General features: G+C 40.3%; 1 protein-coding gene across 4 annotated transcripts in view; it reads left to right on the top strand.

Annotated features, from left to right (window-relative positions):
* RUSF1 (RUS family member 1) overlaps window positions 1-20410 on the top strand; it is a 261474-nt gene that overhangs the window by 62535 nt on the left and 178529 nt on the right. The window lies entirely within an intron of this gene.

Below are 20410 nucleotides of genomic sequence, written 5' to 3'. Positions count from 1 at the left end.
ATAAATAAAGACATAGGGAATTTGCAGACTTTGGATCCAACCCAGTTTGGCTTTGTCAAAGGCAGATCATGCCTTTTAAACTTGGTTGACTTTTAAGAAACAGTCACCAAAGCCATTGATGAGGGAAAGGCAGTCCATACAGCCTACCTCGATCTGGCTAAGGCCTTCGATACAATACCCCATTCGGGTATCATTGAAAAACTCATCAGCTTAAATGTCAACCCATACATCACAAGATGGGTTGCAAACTGGCTGAGTGACAGAACCCACAGGGTCAGAGCTGCTGGCGCCATGTCAGACTCAAAGCCTGTCACAAGTGGTGTCCCACAGGGCTCAGTCCTGGGCCCACTCTTGTTTGGCATCTACTTTTCTGATGTACAAGCAAACACAGGAGGGTTATGGCTGACAAAGTTTGCAGATGACTGCAAACTGGCGCCATAGTAGAAAACACATCTGACACAGATATCCTTCAGAAGGGTCTCACAGAAAGCGGATAACTGGTGCCAGAGCCACGGCCTAAAGTTAAATGCCAAAAAATGCATAGTCATACCCTTCGGGAAAAACAAGGTTACCCCTAGCTACCAAATAGGTGGCAATCCACTGAGCACAGAAGAAGTTATCAGGGACCTGGGGACCCAGGTTGATAGTAGTCTGTCATTCGACACCCATGTAGCTAAAGTAGTTAGGAAGACCTTCTACATTGCCCAACTTATCATGAAGGGATTCTCATCTAGATCAAGGGAGGTCATAGTCTCCCTTTACTCATCACTCATCAGACCAATGATTGAGTACAATGCCCCATTCCGAATGTATCTGACCTGACACTTGCAGCAGCTGGAGAGGCCACAAAAGTTCCTCACCAAAAGGATAAAGGGTCTCAAAAATCTGTCCTATGCTGCCCGACTGAAAGAACTCCAGCTCTATTCAGTCGCTTACCGCTTGCTCAGAGGTGACCTTTGCCTAACATACAAGGCCATGTCAAACCCAGATTTGATGAATATGCTTCACCTCAAAAAACCTAGATCCATCAGAGCCACAAGGCGGAGACTTAAACCTTGACACGGCTATTAATAGGACGTGCTGGAGGGATAGATTCATCACCCAAAGACTCCCTATGCTGTGGAACAAAATCCCGGTACATGTGAGGCAGAGCACCTCGCTGGCCTTGTTCAAGAGAAATCTTGACCAATGGATGGGAGATCGCAGATATACCCCAGGGATTACCTCAGTGTCACTGCTCGACAGAGGCACAGCAAAATAATGGGTATAGTTCCCCATACTAAAGGGGTGGCGTAAGCTACAAAACGATGGGCTAGGCTTGTAAATGCCCTCGGGCAGATAGCCTAGTATGAACCTATGAACCTATGAACCTATGAAAGAATACTTAATTATGTTAATAAATGCAGAGTGCAAATAGCAATGCTACAGGAGATAAAGCCGGAAGCAAATGAGCATGCGAATGTGACAAAGAATGGATTTCAGGATGAATATTCTGCAGAATATTAGGGATAAAGGAAAACAGGAATACTTATATTAATTGCTAGAGGAGCTCCAATAGTGATAGAGGAGGAAAAACGATTATAATAGAAGATTTGCATTACTAAGGGGCTACTGTCAAGGGATGAGGACTACAGTGGCATGTATTTATATCCCACCTAAAACTGCTATTTTGGAGCTTTACATTTTTTTTGAATAAATAAACAGCTTTCAGAAGGGAATATTAGTTAGAGGTGGTGACTGGGATTTAATTTGCAACAATGAGGATGTAACTGTGGGGCCTAGAAGGGAAAATATAACAAAACAGGGTAGATATCTGAAGAAATTCATGAACTATATAGTATGAAAGAGGGGAATTCAGTAGTAGGAACTTGAGAATTTTCACATTATTCCCCAAGGTACAATAACTGAGAAAGATTTAAAAGAAATATTTCACAAGAACGTGTGCATTTAATTGAGAACTGTGACACACATCCAATCACTATTTCAGATCATGCACCAATAATTACTAGGCTAAAAATGCAGGATAATGAAGTAAAGATGAGGCATAGGTGCTTCCCCACCTACCTGTTCAACAGAGAGGAATGTAAAGAATGGTAGTGGAAATTATTCGGGAGTTACTAGGGAAGATAGAAAGTACTCCAGTAGTTATAGCTAGTGAGTGGGATAAAATGAAAGTGGAGTTTAAAATAGGGTTGAAATTAAAGAAAAAGAGATTTGATTATGAAATAATTATGAATTATTTAGAGGGGCTGACAAAGGTTAAAACTATCACAAAATAAGAGGAATCTCGCAGAACAAGAAGAGGCACAATTGCAGAGTGCTAAGGAGAAAATTAGGGAGTATCTGGATAATACGCATGAGTTTAGAAAAATTGTTGTTAAGCATCTGTTTCTTTGATAATAACTCCAGTGCACAAAAACTTTTGGCACAACTACTTAAGCAGCAGAAAGTAGAAAGGGTTGTTGCCATCCTTTTAGGGAGCCTATAACAAGAAAAATAACCAGAGATCCTCTAGAGGTGATAGAGATATTTTGGAACTTTTATGAACATTTGTGTACATCAGATAAGTGAGGAAGTCAAGAAAAAGCACAAATGGAAATGTTTATGGAAGGCTTAATGTGCCAAGATTAGAGGTGGATGAAGCTCAATTACTAACAGGATAGGAGGAGATGAGATAAAAATGGTGCTGTATAACCAATGTACAGGAAAGTCTCCAGGAATAGGTGGTATTTCTGTGGAAGTTTGTAAGCTAGGAGGGAAGAAAGTGATGTAGATCTTGAAGGTTTTGTTTAACAGTATTTTAAGAAGAGGAGAAGCACGAACATCCTGGAAGAAAGCAGTGGTAGCTGTAATACCTAAAGAGGGTAAACACGGGCACATTTCAGTTTTAAACCATGATTTTAAAGTGTTTGTGTCTATAATAGCTAAAGGAATGGCAAAGGTATTGCCAAACATTGACAGATATGGATCAGTGTGTTTTTGTGGATGGGGAGACAAACATTTGACATTAATAGAATAACGATGATCCAGAGGGAAGCAGAATGTAAGAAAATGCTGTTTTTATTAGTGGGTCTTGATGCAGACAAAGAATTCAATACAGTAAGCTGGGAATTTATGAGTAGGGCAATGTAAGAATTTACATTTCCTGATGCAGTAATAAGGTTAATTAGAGGGCTACATGACGGATTGTTGTCAAAAATCAAAGTGGGAAGGTTCTCTGATAACTTGTGTCTGAACAGAGGAACCAGGCAGGGGTGTCCTGTTTCTCCTTTGTTATTTGCATTATATTTAGAACCATTGGCAAAGAAAATAAGAGACCCATAAATTCAGAGATATAATTGGTACAGTAATCAAGAAACATTGGCTTTATTTACAAATGATATAATTTTGTACCTCGTAAAACCAGCAAAGGACATCTCAGTGTTGTAGAATTTTTATAAGGTATGTATCAAATGTATATATTCCAAGTGTTTTTCTGTCATCAATCTTTTCCTCCATTGCTCCTGTATATATTTAAAATGTATGCCTTGTTTTACTACGTATGTATTCTGTGTTGTGTTTCACGTAGAGATTTTCTTCCCGGGCCTCCACTGAAAATGGGCTCTTCTTGGCCCAGTGGACTTTCTTGGTAAACAAATGCCAGTAAATAAATAATAAATAATACAAAACTGAGAAACTGGAAGTTCTTGCCTATGGATGTGGATAGCAAAATACAAGAAGTAAAAATGTTTTAGTCCCTTTAATTTTATTCACAGGTCAGGCATTATTTTATCAACCAAAGGAGAAGTTGTGTATAGTAATTCATAAAGAGTTGAAGGATTTCCTTTGGGAGGGGAAGAGGGCATGAGTCAAGTGGGATAAGTTGATCCTCCCAGTACAACAAAAAGTTCTAGGATTACCTGATTTGAAGTGATATTTTAGGGTTACATAGTTAAGGCTGTTATACATAACCCAAAAGGATAGCTACAGTTCAGAGTGGAAAGGGATGATGACGAAAATGAGAGTAAATTCAAGAATTAAGTAAAAATTTGGATTTTGGATGCTGATCCTTAAGGAGAATAACAACAGTCAAGCAGGAATATTATAGTAATAAAGTAGCAGAAAGTATTCTAAGAATTAAGCCAACTCAGGAATGGAGAAAAGAGATTCTGTCAATTGGGATGACTGCAATTAGGGATTCAGAGAATAGACAAGAGGGGACTGGAATTTACTGGAGGAAGATGGCAAAGAAACCAAGCTATTGGGAACAAATAATTAAAAAAAGGAAAGGTAATAGAATGGGATGAGGGCAAGAGGCCAAAAAACATTTGGATTGCAGGCTAGTAATTGCCTTCCCAATCAGGGATTGATATCAGAATATAGACAAAGGGACTGGGGAATCCTAAATGAAAGACCTGTACTGGTTGAATTTTTAGCTGATTCTATAACAGAGCTTGCTGTTAAAAAGGGATAATTAGTATGGCATATAAAATACTGCACGACTACTCTAGGAATCAATCAGAGGAGGTTAGAAAAGATTGGGAAAAAGATTAGATATGCAGTTCACAAAGAAACAATGGGAGGGCATATGTATGCCTCTCAAATATGCAACGAAGTCTAGAAGATTTAGCATTTTTGCCTGGAAGTATTTGCATAGATACTTTTATACCCCAATCATACTCCAAAGAATTTTTCCTCAGTTACATGACAAATGCTGGAGGTGTGATGGGGAAGAAATAGGTAACTAGGAACATATGTTTTGGGAGTATAATGAGTTGGCATATTTAAAAATTCTGTATAGAGTACTCTGTCAGAAATACTGGGTGAGCAAATGAGTGTAACTTAACTAATTATTTTTTGAGCTATGGTACAGCCTTTCTGTGTCTAATTGTGGTGGCTGCCAAAAAAGCAATTACTAGAAAATGGAAATCGAAGTCTAAACCAACTATACTTGAAGTAGTGAATATTGTAACAGAGATAAAAGAACAGGAAGTGGGATCTTTACATTATTTATTTGACATTTGTTAACCGGCTTGGTCCAACTGAGCCAAGGTCCCATTTTCAGTGGACACCCGAGGAGAAAGCTCCAAACAAAATACAGACATGCAAAAAGGCATACAGTAACAATGATAAAAAGTACAATCCCATAAAATGAGGAGATATGCTCCCATCCATAGCACTTAGATCCAGTAAACAATGAATATTCTATTACAATAATATACAATATAAAAGATGTACACTCGGTTAATTGACCAAGAAAGACATACCGTTGGAATAAGTTCTGTCTGGTAGAAGCAAGAGAGTAAGAACCCTGAATTACAAGTCAGGACGTATGTGAAGTAAGAGGAGCTAGTTCTGCTAGAATGACAGAGGAATATGTCCAAGAGAGGGGATGTAGAGACAAGCATGATGTCATATGGGGGCTTGGCATGGGCAAGAGGACCATGTCTTTTGCAGATATTATTTTATTTCTCTTTTGAAACAATATTTCCAGAAAGAGAAAAAAATGTAAGTTGGGGGGACAATGCATGCAGAAAAATGTTTTAGAGGAGCAATGAGGTTGAAGAGAATGCAGGCAGTGAATAATGTATGCAAGACTGCTTAGATTATATGATATATACAGTATGTGTGATGTATAATGTTTGCAAATGTAGACTCTTACTTTTATATAAATGTAAATATGCCTGTGTCACAAGTGATAATTCAGTAAAGGTGTTTAAAAAACGCAATTTTCTAAACAAAAAAAGCAGTCTCATACTGAAAACGGACATAGCATGAACAGCAGTAAACAACTCTTCCCTTGAAACTTGGTATTTCTTGAAAATGCACCTGGCAACCCATTAAACTACAAATCATTTTCTGGGACTCATAGTCATACAACTTATAGTTGACGCACTAATTAGCATCTACGTGAAGGGTGTTGGAATTCAATAGAAATGTGCAACACATTTTCTAACAGCTTGGGACAGCCCACTGGATGCAAGTGTCTCTTTTCAGACACAGCCTAGGATCACGGTCTGATGAAGTGACTTCCAAGCAGACTGTTGTAGCCAAAAAGAGTGCATTTCACCCCACATGCCTTGAGGTGGTAAGGTTAACTAAAAATGTATTCACAGTTAAAGTAATAATATTAAACACTTAGACTTTATACTGTCCAGTATACTTCTCAACCTGGAGACATCAAATATCTGGACAAAGGCCCATGAAAGTAGGTACAAATGGCAAAAAATCTGGACACTAATTAACATAAAATTTGCATGCATAACAACACAACTCCACCCACCCCAACAGAACTATGGGATGCCAACATTCAAACACAAAAACAACACAAACTATATCTAGAACAATAGGCTTTTATTTCCATTAATATTTTAACTTTTATAAACCTTTGTACTTGCATAAAACTAAAATGTCCTATTCTGTCTCAGTACTCTGTAACTGCAGTTTAAGAACAAGTCTGAACAAACGGAAGGACAATGGTAAATTCTGTCATGTCCCTTTAAACATTTCATAGGAAAGTGAGAGCACCACATTGCATCTAAGCCTTATGGGTGGATTCATACAGACAGATTCAACATGCATCACATTAAATCTAAAGGAAATTCATGACACGTGGGGTAGCTACAGAAAAAATCCCATCTGATTCTATGGAATGTTTTTTTTTACCTTATAAAAAGAAAAAAATATCATTGCTCGCCATAAAGATCTGACATACTGAAACATTTCTTACCACCAGAAGGTGAGAGTCAGGTTACTTACCTCTGAAAGAATGAACCTGATTCTTATACATTAGGAAGAAAATACCTTGTCCAGCCTTGAATCTAACATCTTAGCCAGACTTTTAGTCTCATCTTAGTAAGAGAGAGAGAGAGAGAGACTTACATGGTACCACATGTAATAGATCTTTTCCAGGTTTAGACAATGACATAATAACGGCTTTCAATATCCCCTTTTAAAATCTGCTTGTGCCAAAAACTCGACCAGATTGGAGAAGAGTCCAGAGACCTCCTAATCCCACTCACTAGTACACCAACAGGAAGACTCTATCAAGGTCCAGAGCATTCTCAGATACAAAAAAAAAAAACTTGCCTCAGTGGAATATAACCCAGGTGAATGAAATGACTTTAAGCAAGCCTGTAGCTGTTTAGCAGCTTCCTCACCATCACAGTTCAGCATATAAATGCTGGAAATAGTCAGCAAAGCAAGCTGCAATCCAGCTTGGATTAGGTAGCAGTTTTCCCAAACTCTGGTCTGTAATAATGGTGATGTCCTCTAAAATGTAAAGATGACAGCTGTTAAGCCAAATGTCTTCTGGGAATCTTTACCATGCCATCGGCATGGACAAACTGAATTATGTGATTGGTGGTTTCATCCAGCAATGTATCATACTAGAAGTCATGGGATACCAGTCCCTTCTACATTAGACTCCCAACACAAGTCTGTGGCAGAATGAGGGCTCATTTGATCCTTTTGTGGTTCTGTCAGTAATCTTTTCCTTCATTGTTCCTGATCCACTTGGACCATTTTAAGACCTTGCACGAAAACACAATCTCACAAAACACAAATTAATACAAAGGATTAATATACAATATACAAATCATTCACTATATAAAACATCTCCAGTCAAATTGCATTCAGTTGGCAAAATGAATACAATAAAAGCATCAGCTTTGGTTTAAACGTGTGTACAAATCATAAAAATGGGTGTGGTGCTTTTATAACATTACATTACAGTGCAACGTCTGGTGAAAATGCATTATGGTAATCATCTAGCTGAAGCTCTTGAAACAGAGTAATGTATTCATCAAGCACCTCACCCCCAGTCATATTCCCTGCCCATCTCAACCAGCATAGCTTTAGTACCCCTCCCTATTAATATATGGACTGCACAAACACAGGTCACATCATGGCCACAAAAGCAGTCATGCACACAGACAACACCCTGACATTTTCTGGTACAGATAAAAGTAAAGGAAAAATCAATGCAAACCCAGCACTTCTCTTCAAGCACCACAAACACAGACATTTTTTGCAGGTAATTTTGTCATTACTGTTACTTCTCATGTGCTGCACAACGTTACACCATCTTGTCATTACTGTTACTTCTCATGTGCTGCACAACGTTACGCCGTCTTGTCATTTCTGTTACTTCTCATGTGCTGCACAACGTTAAGCCGTCTTGTCATTACTGTTACTTCTCATGTGCTGCACAACGTTACGCCGTCTTGTCATTACTGTTACTTCTCATGTGCTGCACAACGTTAAGCCGTCTTGTCATTACTGTTACTTCTCATGTGCTGCACAATGTTACGCCGTCTTGTCATTTCTGTTACTTCTCATGTGCTGCACAACGTTATGCCATCTTGTCATTACTGTTACTTCTCATGCGCTGCACAACGTTATGCCATCTTGTCATTACTGTTACTTCTCATGTGCTGCACAACGTTACGCCATCTTGTCATTACTGTTACTTCTCATGTGCTGCACAACGTTACGCCGTCTTGTCATTACTGTTACTTCTCATGCGCTGCACAACGTTATGCCATCTTGTCATTACTGTTACTTCTGATGTGCTGCACAACGTTAAGCCGTCTTGTCATTACTGTTACTTCTCATGTGCTGCACAACGTTACGCCGTCTTGTCATTACTGTTACTTCTCATGTGCTGCACAATGTTAAGCCTTCTTGTCATTACTGTTACTTCTCATGCGCTGCACAACCTTACGCTGTCTTGTCATTACTGTTACTTCTCATGTGCTGCACAACGTTACGCCATCTTGTCATTACTGTTACTTCTCATGTGCTGCACAACGTTACGCCGTCTTGATTATCCACAACAGCACTACATCAGGTTTCCAAAAACAAAAATATCAAGCCTGCAATTTAAGTGCAGAGCACATACCAAAACAAAAATTCAGCTGCATTCCTTCAGACCAGCATGGCCCAAGTGTAGCTTCATTACTGCAAACAGTGCCTCACCCTGCACAGTCGGCATGTACTTATTCCATCTCCTGACATTCAAAGCACTGGACTGGAAAGTATCCTCTACCTGTATGTCTAGATGGGAAAGTACCCAGCTTCACTGTAAAAGCATAATGTTATTAAAAGCTATTGTATTTCTTTGTTTTTCTTTTTATGAATAGTTAGGGACTTATACATCTACCAGTTAAAAAGTACCTTCAGAACATTTGCAAAAATGGTACACTGGTTCATAGGTTTATAGATTAGTACTAGGCTAACTGCACTTGTGGGCTATTTTAAGCCTAGCCAATTAACCCATGTGAGAATGAAACCCTGCAGCTTGTGTTTGTAGTGTAAATACCTTAACCATTATGCCAACCTCCCACCCCCTGCCCCAATTACAAAGGAGGTCAAACTGAACAGATAGAGTACAGTGGTTTCGGCACATTTGCAAGAAAATATAACATGGGCTGGCAAAGCAGATTTGGGAAAGACGAGAAGCAGGCAAGAGGAAACAAGAATGCCCAGTTGCCCACCCAGCCAAGGAAAGGATGAATGTGTCAGAGAAGACCTGAGGCAGGTGAAAAGGTGATTGTGAGTTAAACGTGGTAACAGCTGGCACAACATCAGATCCCATGTAAACAACTGAAACTGGGTGCTGATACAGATATTTTGGTCTGTAAACACACACACACACCACCCTATCAAAAGATCAACTCCAAAATTCAAAACAAAAGTTGAGTAATGCATGTTTTATTTGCTAAATGCATTACTTCCTCTTCTTTTCACTGTTCCCTTCAGGGGTCGCCACAGCGGATCATCTGTTTCCATTTCTTCCTGTCCTCTGCATTTTGCTCTGTCACACCAATCACCTGCATGTCCTCTCTCACCACATCCCTAAACCTTATCTTAGGCCTTCCTCTTTTGCTCTTACCTTGTAGCTCCATTCTTAGCATCCTTCTCCCAGTATACCCAGCAACCTTCCTCAGCATGTCCAGACTAATGCAATCTCACCTCTCTGGCTTTGTCTCCAAACCATCCAACATGAGCTGACCCACTAATATACTCCTTTCTAATCCTGTCCATCCTTGTCACACCCAATACAAATCTTAACATCTTTAACTCTGCCACCTCCAATTCTGACTCGTGTCTTTTTGTCAGTGCCACCATCTCCAAACCATGTAACATAGCTGGTCTCACTACCCTCTTGTAGACCTTCCCTTTCACTCTTACTGGTACCCATCTGTCACAAATCACTTCTGACACTCTTCTCCACCCACTCCACCCAGCCTGTACTCACATCCTCACCTTTCTTCCACATTCACCATTACTCTGAACTGTTGATCCCAAGTATTTAAACTCATCCACCTTCACCAACTCTACTCCCTGCATCCTCACCATTCCTCTATGATCCCTCTCATTCAAACACCAGTATTCTGTCATTGTCCTACTGACCTTCATTCCTCTCCTCTCTATAGCATATCTCCACCTCTCCAGAGTCTCCTCAACGTGTTCCCTACTCTCACTACAGATCACAATGTCATCCGCAAACATCATAGTCCACGGGGACTCCTGTCTGATCTCATCTGTCTACTTGTCCATCACCTTTGCAAATAAGAAAGGGCTCAGAGCTGATCCTTAATATAATCCCACCTCCATCTTAAACACATCCGTCATTCCTACTGCAGACCTCACCACTGTCACACTACCCTCTACCACTCTTACATACTTCTCTGTCACTCGCCACTTCCTCATACAATACCACAACTCCTCTCTAAGCACCTTGTCATATGCTTTCTCTAAGTCCACAAAGACACAATGCTTCTCTTTCTGACCTTCTCTATACTTCTCCATCAACATTCTCAGAGCAAACTTAGCATCTGTAGTGCTCTTTCCTGGCACGAAGCCATACTGCTGCTCACTAATCATTACCTCCCTTCTTAACCTAGCATCCACTGCTCTTCATTTCAGTTAAACTTCTGCACAACCAAATTGTGTAAAAACACAGAAAATAAAGGAAATCTGGTGTATGCATTTTGTGTGTGTGTGTGTGTGTGTGTGTGTGCGCGCGCGCATGTGTGTGTGTGTGTGTGTGTGTGTGTGTGGATGTGTGTGTGTGTGCGTTGGGTATTTCTTGCAAATCCCACTAGATGTTGAAGAGGACTAGACCATTACTAGTATAAACTCACACACCTACTGCACATTCTTAAACACTCAAATGTCCAGGAATGAGTGTACGTGTAGTCTAAGGCTGGCAGATGTTTGCAAGCTTCTGTTATAATGTACGACCATCACAACCCAGCCAGCATGCACATGCATGCAAATAAAGAGAGAACAATTGCAAAGCCTCCTAAGCAAGCAAAATGCAAATGCCTGTACACGTAAAAAAATAAGTTGCCAACACAAGTAAAACATTCTCTTAACCTGTATGTTGTTTCAGTCTAGCAAAACAACCCTTGAATTAAAAAAAAAAAAAAAAAAACCCAAGACAAACAGGGCCCGTCTTCCGGTTATGTTTAGGTCCAAGCAGAACCACTTTCACACCTTACCACTACATTTATATAAAAGACTTCATGCATGACTAAAAAAATATAATGGGGTATTTAAACATAACATTTCTTACAGTTTCAGCCCAAGTGAAGTGTGAACGTTACTACCACCAACCTTCCTATACAGCTCCAACTTCTGATTTGCAAATAAAGTGAGTTAAACAAGAAATATGTATAAACATAATGCTGCAATAGCCACTTAATAACCTTAACCGTTTAACCAGTGTTTTATTCTGGACATACAGAGATCCCTTACTCCATTACAGGTAATGGAATTGCTGCTTTTTCCATGCACTTTGTTTTACAATTAAGTTCTGGTTACAATCCTGATGCTAAAGTCGCAGATAAACTGGCGAAAAGCTTCATCCTAGGAAACCAGGTATACCTGAGCGGCGAAGAAATCACGGTATATTTTAATAGGTTCCAAGATATTCAGTCTTCGCAGTTTCCCCAATCCCCATATCTGTCACAAAGGCACAGATTTGGTGTATCTTATAACTCAGTATAAACAAGCACATGGAATATGCTGGTGATATGCAATGACGTCATCGTGTACAAAACCTCCCCCACACAAATTCAAGATTTAAAGGGGCCACTCAGGAATTTGTGGCACTCTAAAATTTCAACCCCCAAAACGGTAAATACCCTGGAATTCAGTACAGTTGAGAGGTATGCTGTCCAGTTTATTCACAGCCAAATAACAAGCACACTGTTAACCGTCAAGAAAATAAGGAAACCAAGGATCCTATTCAAAGAACATTGCTCATGTGACGATGTTCCTGTTTACTACAGTCAGTTCCATCCTTTGCACCATAACTACAGTGGGGGTGTAGGAACCAAAGTATTGATGCACACACACAACCATCAATCACAGCTAATTGCATGGCTGTACAACTCAGATACATGGAGCTCACAACCAATCAGGGACAAATCTAGAAATAATTGAGGACACTTTTAAAATATTAGTTCTGTTTACCCTCTCTTTCTGGCGACATTCACCCCAATCCTGGGCCCACCAACCCCCCATCCATCTCTTGTCCCCCTCCATCATCCCCTCGCACCCCCAAGAGCATTCGCATTACCACAATTAATGCCCAAAGTCTCCATAATAAAATTCCTAACCTACATGCCTGGCTTACCCACAACCAGCCAGACATAGCTGCCATCTCAGAAACTTGGCTGAAACCACACATAAAAGATAACGAAATCCTGCCACCTGGCTACGATATGATTCATAACGATAGGCCCAATAAAAAAGGAGGTGGTGTAGCCATAATCTACTCTTCCACCTACTCAGTTACCCCATACAATACTCCCACTCCAAAATTTGCCAACTCTGAATTAACCATAGCGCTCTTAAAATTGAACAAACACAAGTACATATGCATAGCTGCTCTTCACATCCCTCCAGGTAATAACATCCCAATACTAGAAGACATTCTCGCCTGGTTCTCCTCTAACATTAAAAACAAAACCTTCATCCTAGGCGACGTAAACATTAACTGGGCCACAATTAACTTTCAATCCCCTACGCAAACAATCAACCTCTTTAACTTCACCCAGCTAATAAACTCCACCACCAGGCCAAAGATGGAACCTCCGGCTCCATCATTGACTGTATCTTACTGTCTCATCCAAATCTAATCTCAAATTCAGGAATCCTTCCTGACCCCCTCAGTGACCATTTACCAGCCTTTGCTGATTGGTACCCTCCCCCCTTCATAAACAACATCACTACATTCAAACACGAAACCTGTCCAACTTTAACCTACAAACATTTACAGACTGCCTAAAACTGACTTGGACACCTTTAAGAACTCTGCCCCTTGACAACACCTTCAACTACTTTAATGAAACTTTTCTGTACCTACTCAATAACCTTGCTCCTCTCAGGACCAAAAGAGTTAAGGCTATAACCTCTCCCTGGCTATCTAAGGAAACTAAACAGATCATGCTACTAAGAGACAAAAAGTGGAAACAATACCAAAGAAATAAGCAACCTAACACCCTACTAGAATTTAATCAACTTTGCAACTTCATAAAAAAATAATAACCAGAGACCAGAAAACACATTACTCTAAGCTTCAAACAATTACTAACAATTCTGGAAAATTCCAGAATACTGTCTCCTCTCTCCTTCATCCTGGCAGTAAAGACAACCCATGCCCAAACCCCAACTGCTCTGATGAAGAAACAGCCTCTTTATTTAACACCTTTGTGGAATGTATAGCCAAACATATTCCCCAGTTCCACTCCAGTATCTTCCCCCCTCCCCATACCTTCCCCCCTGATGTAAAACACATACCCCTTCCTTCAGCCTCAATCCTGTGCCCGCACACGTAATAAAAAAAACTCTTCCTCCGACTGAAACCATGCTCCAACGTACCACATAATTTACCTGCATCCTTCCTCAAACTATCTGCCAACACCATAGCCTTCCCTATCTCCATTTTAATAAATAGGTCAATCCAAGAATCTTATGTTCCCTCACTTTGGAGACAAGCATTCATCATCCCACTCCATAAAGGCGGTAAAACACTGACACCACTAATTTCCATCCTATTGAACAACGTTCCCCTCTCAGAAGTCCTGGAAAAATGTATTCACTCACAACTGATGCCTTATCTAACACAAAACAACCTCCTAATGCCCACACAACATGGATTCCGTCCTGGACACAGTACCATCACTGCACTCCTCTCCTTCCTTGAGTCCATTAACCATGCTCGTGAGTCCAGCAAAATCGTATCAACCCAGTTCCTAGACCTTTCCAAAGCCTTCAACACTTGTCTCCCACCTTATACTCTTATCACAGCTCTCCTTCCTCAATCTCTCCCCTTCCACCATAGCTTGGTTCACTAGCTGCCTCTTCAAAAGACAACAAGCTCTTAAATGGAAACATTTCACCTCTTCCTTTCTGTACACCCTACTGGGGTACCCCAAAGTTCTGTCCTTGGTCCCTTACTTTTCAATATATTCATCAACAACTTTTACCACACCATCTCCAATTCTAAACGAATCCAGTATGCCGATGATTCAACAATCATCTGCTCAGCTCACACCCCTTCTGTCCTTCTGCAGATAACCCAGTCAGCTTTCTCAAATACTGACACCTGTATGCAAAACAACCACCTAGCCCTTAACACCAATAAAACCAAATTAATGATTTTTTTCCCCATCGAAACCCTCCCCCATTGATAAAAATGCTTTCAAGATCATAAGACAGAGTAACAACGCCATTGAAATTGTCCCTCACACCAAACTGCTTAGTGTCATTATTGACGAGCATCTAAAATTTAATATCCACATCCAAACTAACATAGAAAACCCCCCACCAAAAATTAGGACTCCTATATAGGCATAACCATTATCTCACCACCTCCACCAGAAAGACCCTTGCCTCCATGTACCTTATCCCCTCCCTAATATATGGCACTCCTCTGTTCTCGAATCTTCATCTCGGCCTTCAAACTAAATTAGAAACCTGCTACAATAATATCTGCAAATTCGCCACCAACTCTAGGAACTCCTCCAATATCCCATCACTGAATGTATATCAAAGCCCACCTTCTAACTCTGTGCATCGTCACTGCACTCACCTTATTTGCTCTCCTACTCCTCCTTAACCTCAAAATTTTAATAGTAATTTATTTCCAACAATTTTTCATCCTCAATTATAATTCACTGTTAATGACCCTTAGACAGTTCTGTTGTTAGATTTTTACTACTATTATTGTGGAATGTAAAATTCCAATTGTAATTCACTGTTAATGACTCTTAGACTGTGCAGTTGCTAGATTTTATTATTATTATTATTATTATTGTAGAATGTAGATTTTTTTTTTACTGTAGAATGATGCATAAAGCTGTATGACTTCTTTGCTCTGCATGTGTATATGCTAATATGTTTGCCATTGTTACTGGAGCTTTTCCTCCTGTGGCTCTTCTGAAAACGGGCTCGTTTTAGGCCCAGTGGACTTCCCCTGTCATCAAACTGAAATAAATAAATATTGCCAGAGTAACGAAATGTGAACTGATGTATATTTGCTGAAGCAAAAGAAACCCATAACTCTGATTATTGTCATTATTTATTAAATAAAATTCTCCACTTTTTCTCCAAAAGTTAACAGTTTTGGGAGGGATTAAGAGGGACAGAACTGAAATTTGAGTCAAAATTTGGGACATTTGAGAGATATGCAGATACCTGCTTGAGAATAAGTGAATGAATACATCCATAAATAATGAGCCAGCAATGTATTTTTATTTGCTGCTGTCAAAACCATAAAGTGGAACCCACTCCAACCCCCTCTAGCCTTTTAACTTCTTAGGTCACATCAGAGACAGAAGTCCAGAATAGATTTTAAAATATTCTCTTATACACTTTGAACATTCTTAAAATAAAAAGCATTTTCTGAAGGATATCAAGTTTGAAATTCATGCTTGCTATTGTTTAATGACTACAATTTGTCAGAAAGCTATAACTGTGATAAGGAATAGACAAAAATACCTTTCAACTTCTTTGCTCAAGAATTCTGGACAAAGCCAGAAATAAAGAGGTGACAGAGGCCCAGATTTTAAGTACCATTTTTTTTTATTTACTAACCAGGTAAACTCACTGTACAAAGTGTCCTTTTTCAGGGATGACCTAGGCGCTTTGTCTGACTGACATGCTGAAAGGCACGGAACAGGCATATGAGGTGGAAGGATTCAAATGCTGTACTTTTGACTCCAGGGAGTGGTTTATTTGTAGATCATAGCCTTAAGGGCCACACATCCCCAATTAACTTGAAATGTATTTTCTGAACAATAAGTTTAAAACTCTGACTCGCTTTATTGACTGACCGTTACCCTTCTGATTTATTAGAAGATGAATATTTTATGGGAGGTCTGGCAGCTGGTGGAGTGGACTAAGTCCCTTATTTCCTAGTGAGTTGTTTCTTGTACTGTGGTGCAGGGTTTGATTCTTCCTAGCTCCATTTCCCCTACTGTATGACTTTGAGCAAGACACTTAACCAGACAGTACTCCTGGGACTTGGAAGATTAACATATATGTATTTTCTGAGCAGTGATACTCTTAATGACTGGTATTACATAGTGAGTGATTGTAATCTCCAGTGCTTACCTGAATTTTCTGTAATCATAGTTGGGCAGTTCCAGTAGAAAGTTGCTGTTGCTGCATAATCCTTCTGAAGAACGCACACACACACACACACACACACACACACACACACACACACACACACACACACACACACACACACACACACACACACACAGCAAAACATGACTGCCCCCCTGAATTTTCTTCTTCAGAACTGCTAAGTTTGACCTAGGCCATCCTATTTATTGCTTCATATCTCCTGTGTGGACAGCCATGGTAGCTAAATTAGTACCCCTCACTCCAAGGGACAGTTCTGTGCAGTAAATCTCCTGTGCTCAGGGGTGCAGAATGCAGCACAGGAGCAGAGCATTTGATTGGAAGAGTGTTTTTTTATTTTTAGTGATGGCAGCAGAGACAGCATTTTTAAAAAAAATTTTACAGCCAGGGCAGGCCCAGCCCCCCCCCCCCCCCAAGCCCACACCAGGCCATAGACAGCTGCCTTGGTCATCTTGTGCTGGAACCAGCCCTACATGAAGCACTAGTTCCTTTTTCAAATTCCAGTAAAAGATAGCTTGCAACAAATAAAGCAGATCTACACCACTATGTATGATATGAAAATATGAAGTTACTAAAAGTAATTCTGCAGTCAAATTAGAACATCATGGACATTTTACCACTAAGAGCTCCCCACAGGTGAGCAATCATTCCCTTCTTGAATAAATAAAATGGCTCCTGTTCTTGAGTTGGCCAAACTTCTTGGAGATGCATTCACTGGTAGGGAGGCAGCCAATCCCTTTGAAGTAGGACTCACAGGAAGGCAGGAGAGGATTGCTACAACTTCATTTTAGTCTCCTTCCAAGATAGAAAGGTGTACAAGTCCCCCAGTAGGCAGTCCTTTTGTTCAACTGGATATAAAGGTCTAAACCTTTATTTGTTCAGTATACAAATATGGATGATTGTTTTTTTAAAAAAAGCCCTGCTAAGCAGAGTCTCCTGTGAGTAATCATTTTTAGCAAAAACTCACGTATCGTTAATTAACAGTGTGTGCCCAGGAATATATAGTGCAGAAACTCACATATCCTTAATTAACAGTGTGTGCCCAGAAATACATAGAGAAGAAACTCATGTATCCTTAATTACCAGTGTGTGCCCAGGAATACATAGTACATAAACTCACATATCCTTAATTAACAGTGTGTGCCAAGGAACACATAACACAGAAACTTGCGTATCCTTAATTAACAGTGTGTGCCCAGGAAAACATAGTGCAGAAACTCGTGTATCCTTAATTAACAGTGTGTGCCCAAGAATACATAGTGCAGAAACTCGTGTATCCTAATTAACAGTGTGTGTCCAGGAATACATAGTGCAGAAACTCATGTATCTTTAATTAACAGTGTGTGCCCAGGAATACATAGTGCAGAAACTCGCATATCCTTAATTAACAGTGTGTGCCCTGGAACACATAGCACAGAAACTCGTGTATCTTTAATTCACAGTGTGTGAACAGGAATACATAGTGCAGAAACTCATGTATCCTTAATTAACAGTGTGTGCCCAGGAATACATAGTGCAGAAAGTTGTGTATCCTTAATTCACAGTGTGTGCCCAGGAATACATAGTGCAGAAACTCATGTATCCTTAATTAACCGTGTGTGCCCAGGAATGCATAGTGAAGAAACTCATGTATCCTTAATTAACAGTGTATGCCCAGGAATACATATTGCAGAAACTCATGTATCCTTAATTAACAGTGTGTGCCCAGGAATACATAACACAGAAACTCACGTAACCTTAATTAACAGTGTGTGCCCAGGAACACATAGTGCAGAAACTCACTTATCCTTAATTAACAGTGTGTGCCCAGGAATACATAGTGCAGAAACTCGCATATCCTTAATTAACAGTGTGTGCCCAGGAATACATAACGCAGAAACTCGCGTGTCCTTAATTAACAGTGTGTGCCCAGGCATACATAGTACAGAAACTCGTGTATCCTTAATTAACAGTGTGTGCCCAGGAATACATAGTGCAGAAACTCATGTAGCCTTAATTAACAGTGTGTGCCCAGGAATACATAGTGCAGAAACTCATGTAGCCTTAATTAATAGTGTGTGCCCAGGAATACATAGTGCAGAAAGTATCTTTTCTTTTATTGCATAGCACATAGACCTGAGATATATTATTTCTCATTTATGTAGGAATATAGACACAATTAACTTTCCCTGTTTGGATATCCCCAGGAACTATCTTTGCCCATGCAGACAGTATTTTGCTACACATAATCCCACAATTTTCTAGCTCCTCCCCTTTGTGGACAGCATGAAATCTAATGTTTTTTTTTTTTTGCCTAGCGTGATCTTCCATGCCAATACGTTATCCTTGTTATCCTTCTAAATATTCCATCCTGCCCCCAACATGATTACATTTTTGCCTCATAGCCAGCAATTCCTCATTACACTTCAGCAAGGTTGTTCAAGTGGGTGGCAATGGCCAACTCACTATCTTTAAGGTTATTGTTAGTTTTGGCCCCATAGTTAATCTTCTCTATTTCTGCTAGTAATTCAATAAATTAATTATCTGCCCCACTCATATCCATATGTGGAGTAGTTCCCACTTAGTCAGGCACTTCCCTGTTATCTGCTCCATCATGATATTACTTTGTGAGAGGCCACCTGGTCAAGCACTTGCCTGTCTTCCTCCTCCATCATGATATTACTTTGTGAGAGGCCACCCGGTCAAGCACTTGCCTGTCTTCCTGCTCCATCATGATATTACTTTGTGAGAGGCCACTGCTTTGAGTTGTTTCCAACAATTTTTTTAATTTTTCTTTTTAGACAGTAGTTCTGCTAAGACAGAAAGAGACAATATCTTAGGTAGCTGAACAAAGATTTCCTCCACTTAGACTCAAAATAGGGATAAATGTAGAATGGGAGAAGGGAGCCAAGGCAAGCTGCATCTTAAGTTGTGTGTGCCCTTACAGATAAGTGAATTACTTTATGTATGCTCATAACAGACAGGTGGTCCTTTGAGCCAACTCAGATTGCAGCTAGTTCCTAATATGCTTCCTTGACTTCCTGAAGAAGGTCCACCAGTAAGTTTTGGGTGGTGAGGGACATATTTAGTAAGAAGAGAGCAGCTGTCACTTCTGGGGAAGGCAATGACTGAGAGCTCAGCTAGGTGACTATCCCAAGCAGAGGTCTGATAGGAGAGGGTATGATATGAAACTGGCTGTGGAATGTTGCTGTGCATCTTGGGCTTTGTGTGAGATTGTGCATGCGTGAACACTTGTGTTACACACCCTGCCGAAAGCAGGCTCTGTGCTTGCCTTTCTGTGTGTGAACACTTGTGTTACACACCCTGCCGATAGGAGGCTTTGTGCTTGCCTTTCTGCGTGTGAACACTTGTGTTACACACCCTGTACCCTGCCGATAACAGGCTCTGTGCTTGCCTTTCTGTGTGTGAACACTTGTGTTACACACCCTGCCGAGAGCAGGCTCTGTGATTGCCTCTCTGTGCATGAGCACTCGTGTTACACACCCTGCCAATAGCAGGCTCTGTGCTTGTCTTTCTGTGTGTGAGCATTTGTGTTACACACCCTGCCGATAGCAGGCTCTGTGCTTGCCTTTCTGTGCATGAAAACTTGTGTTACACACCATGCTGATAGCAGGCTCTGTGCTTGCCTTTCTGTGCATGAGCACTTGTGTTACGCACCCTGCTGATAGCAGGCTGTATGCTAGCCTTTCTGTGTGTGAACACTTGTGTTACACACCCTGCTGATAGCAGGCTCTATGCTTGCCTTTCTGTGCGTGAACACTTG

This window comes from Protopterus annectens, chromosome 10.part0, assembly GCF_019279795.1.
Source record: "Protopterus annectens isolate FY-2018-M chromosome 10.part0, PAN1.0, whole genome shotgun sequence".
NCBI classification, from domain to species: domain Eukaryota; kingdom Metazoa; phylum Chordata; order Ceratodontiformes; family Protopteridae; genus Protopterus; species Protopterus annectens.
The sequence above is the reverse complement of the archived record's forward strand: the minus strand, read 5'-3'. Positions and strand labels throughout refer to the sequence as shown.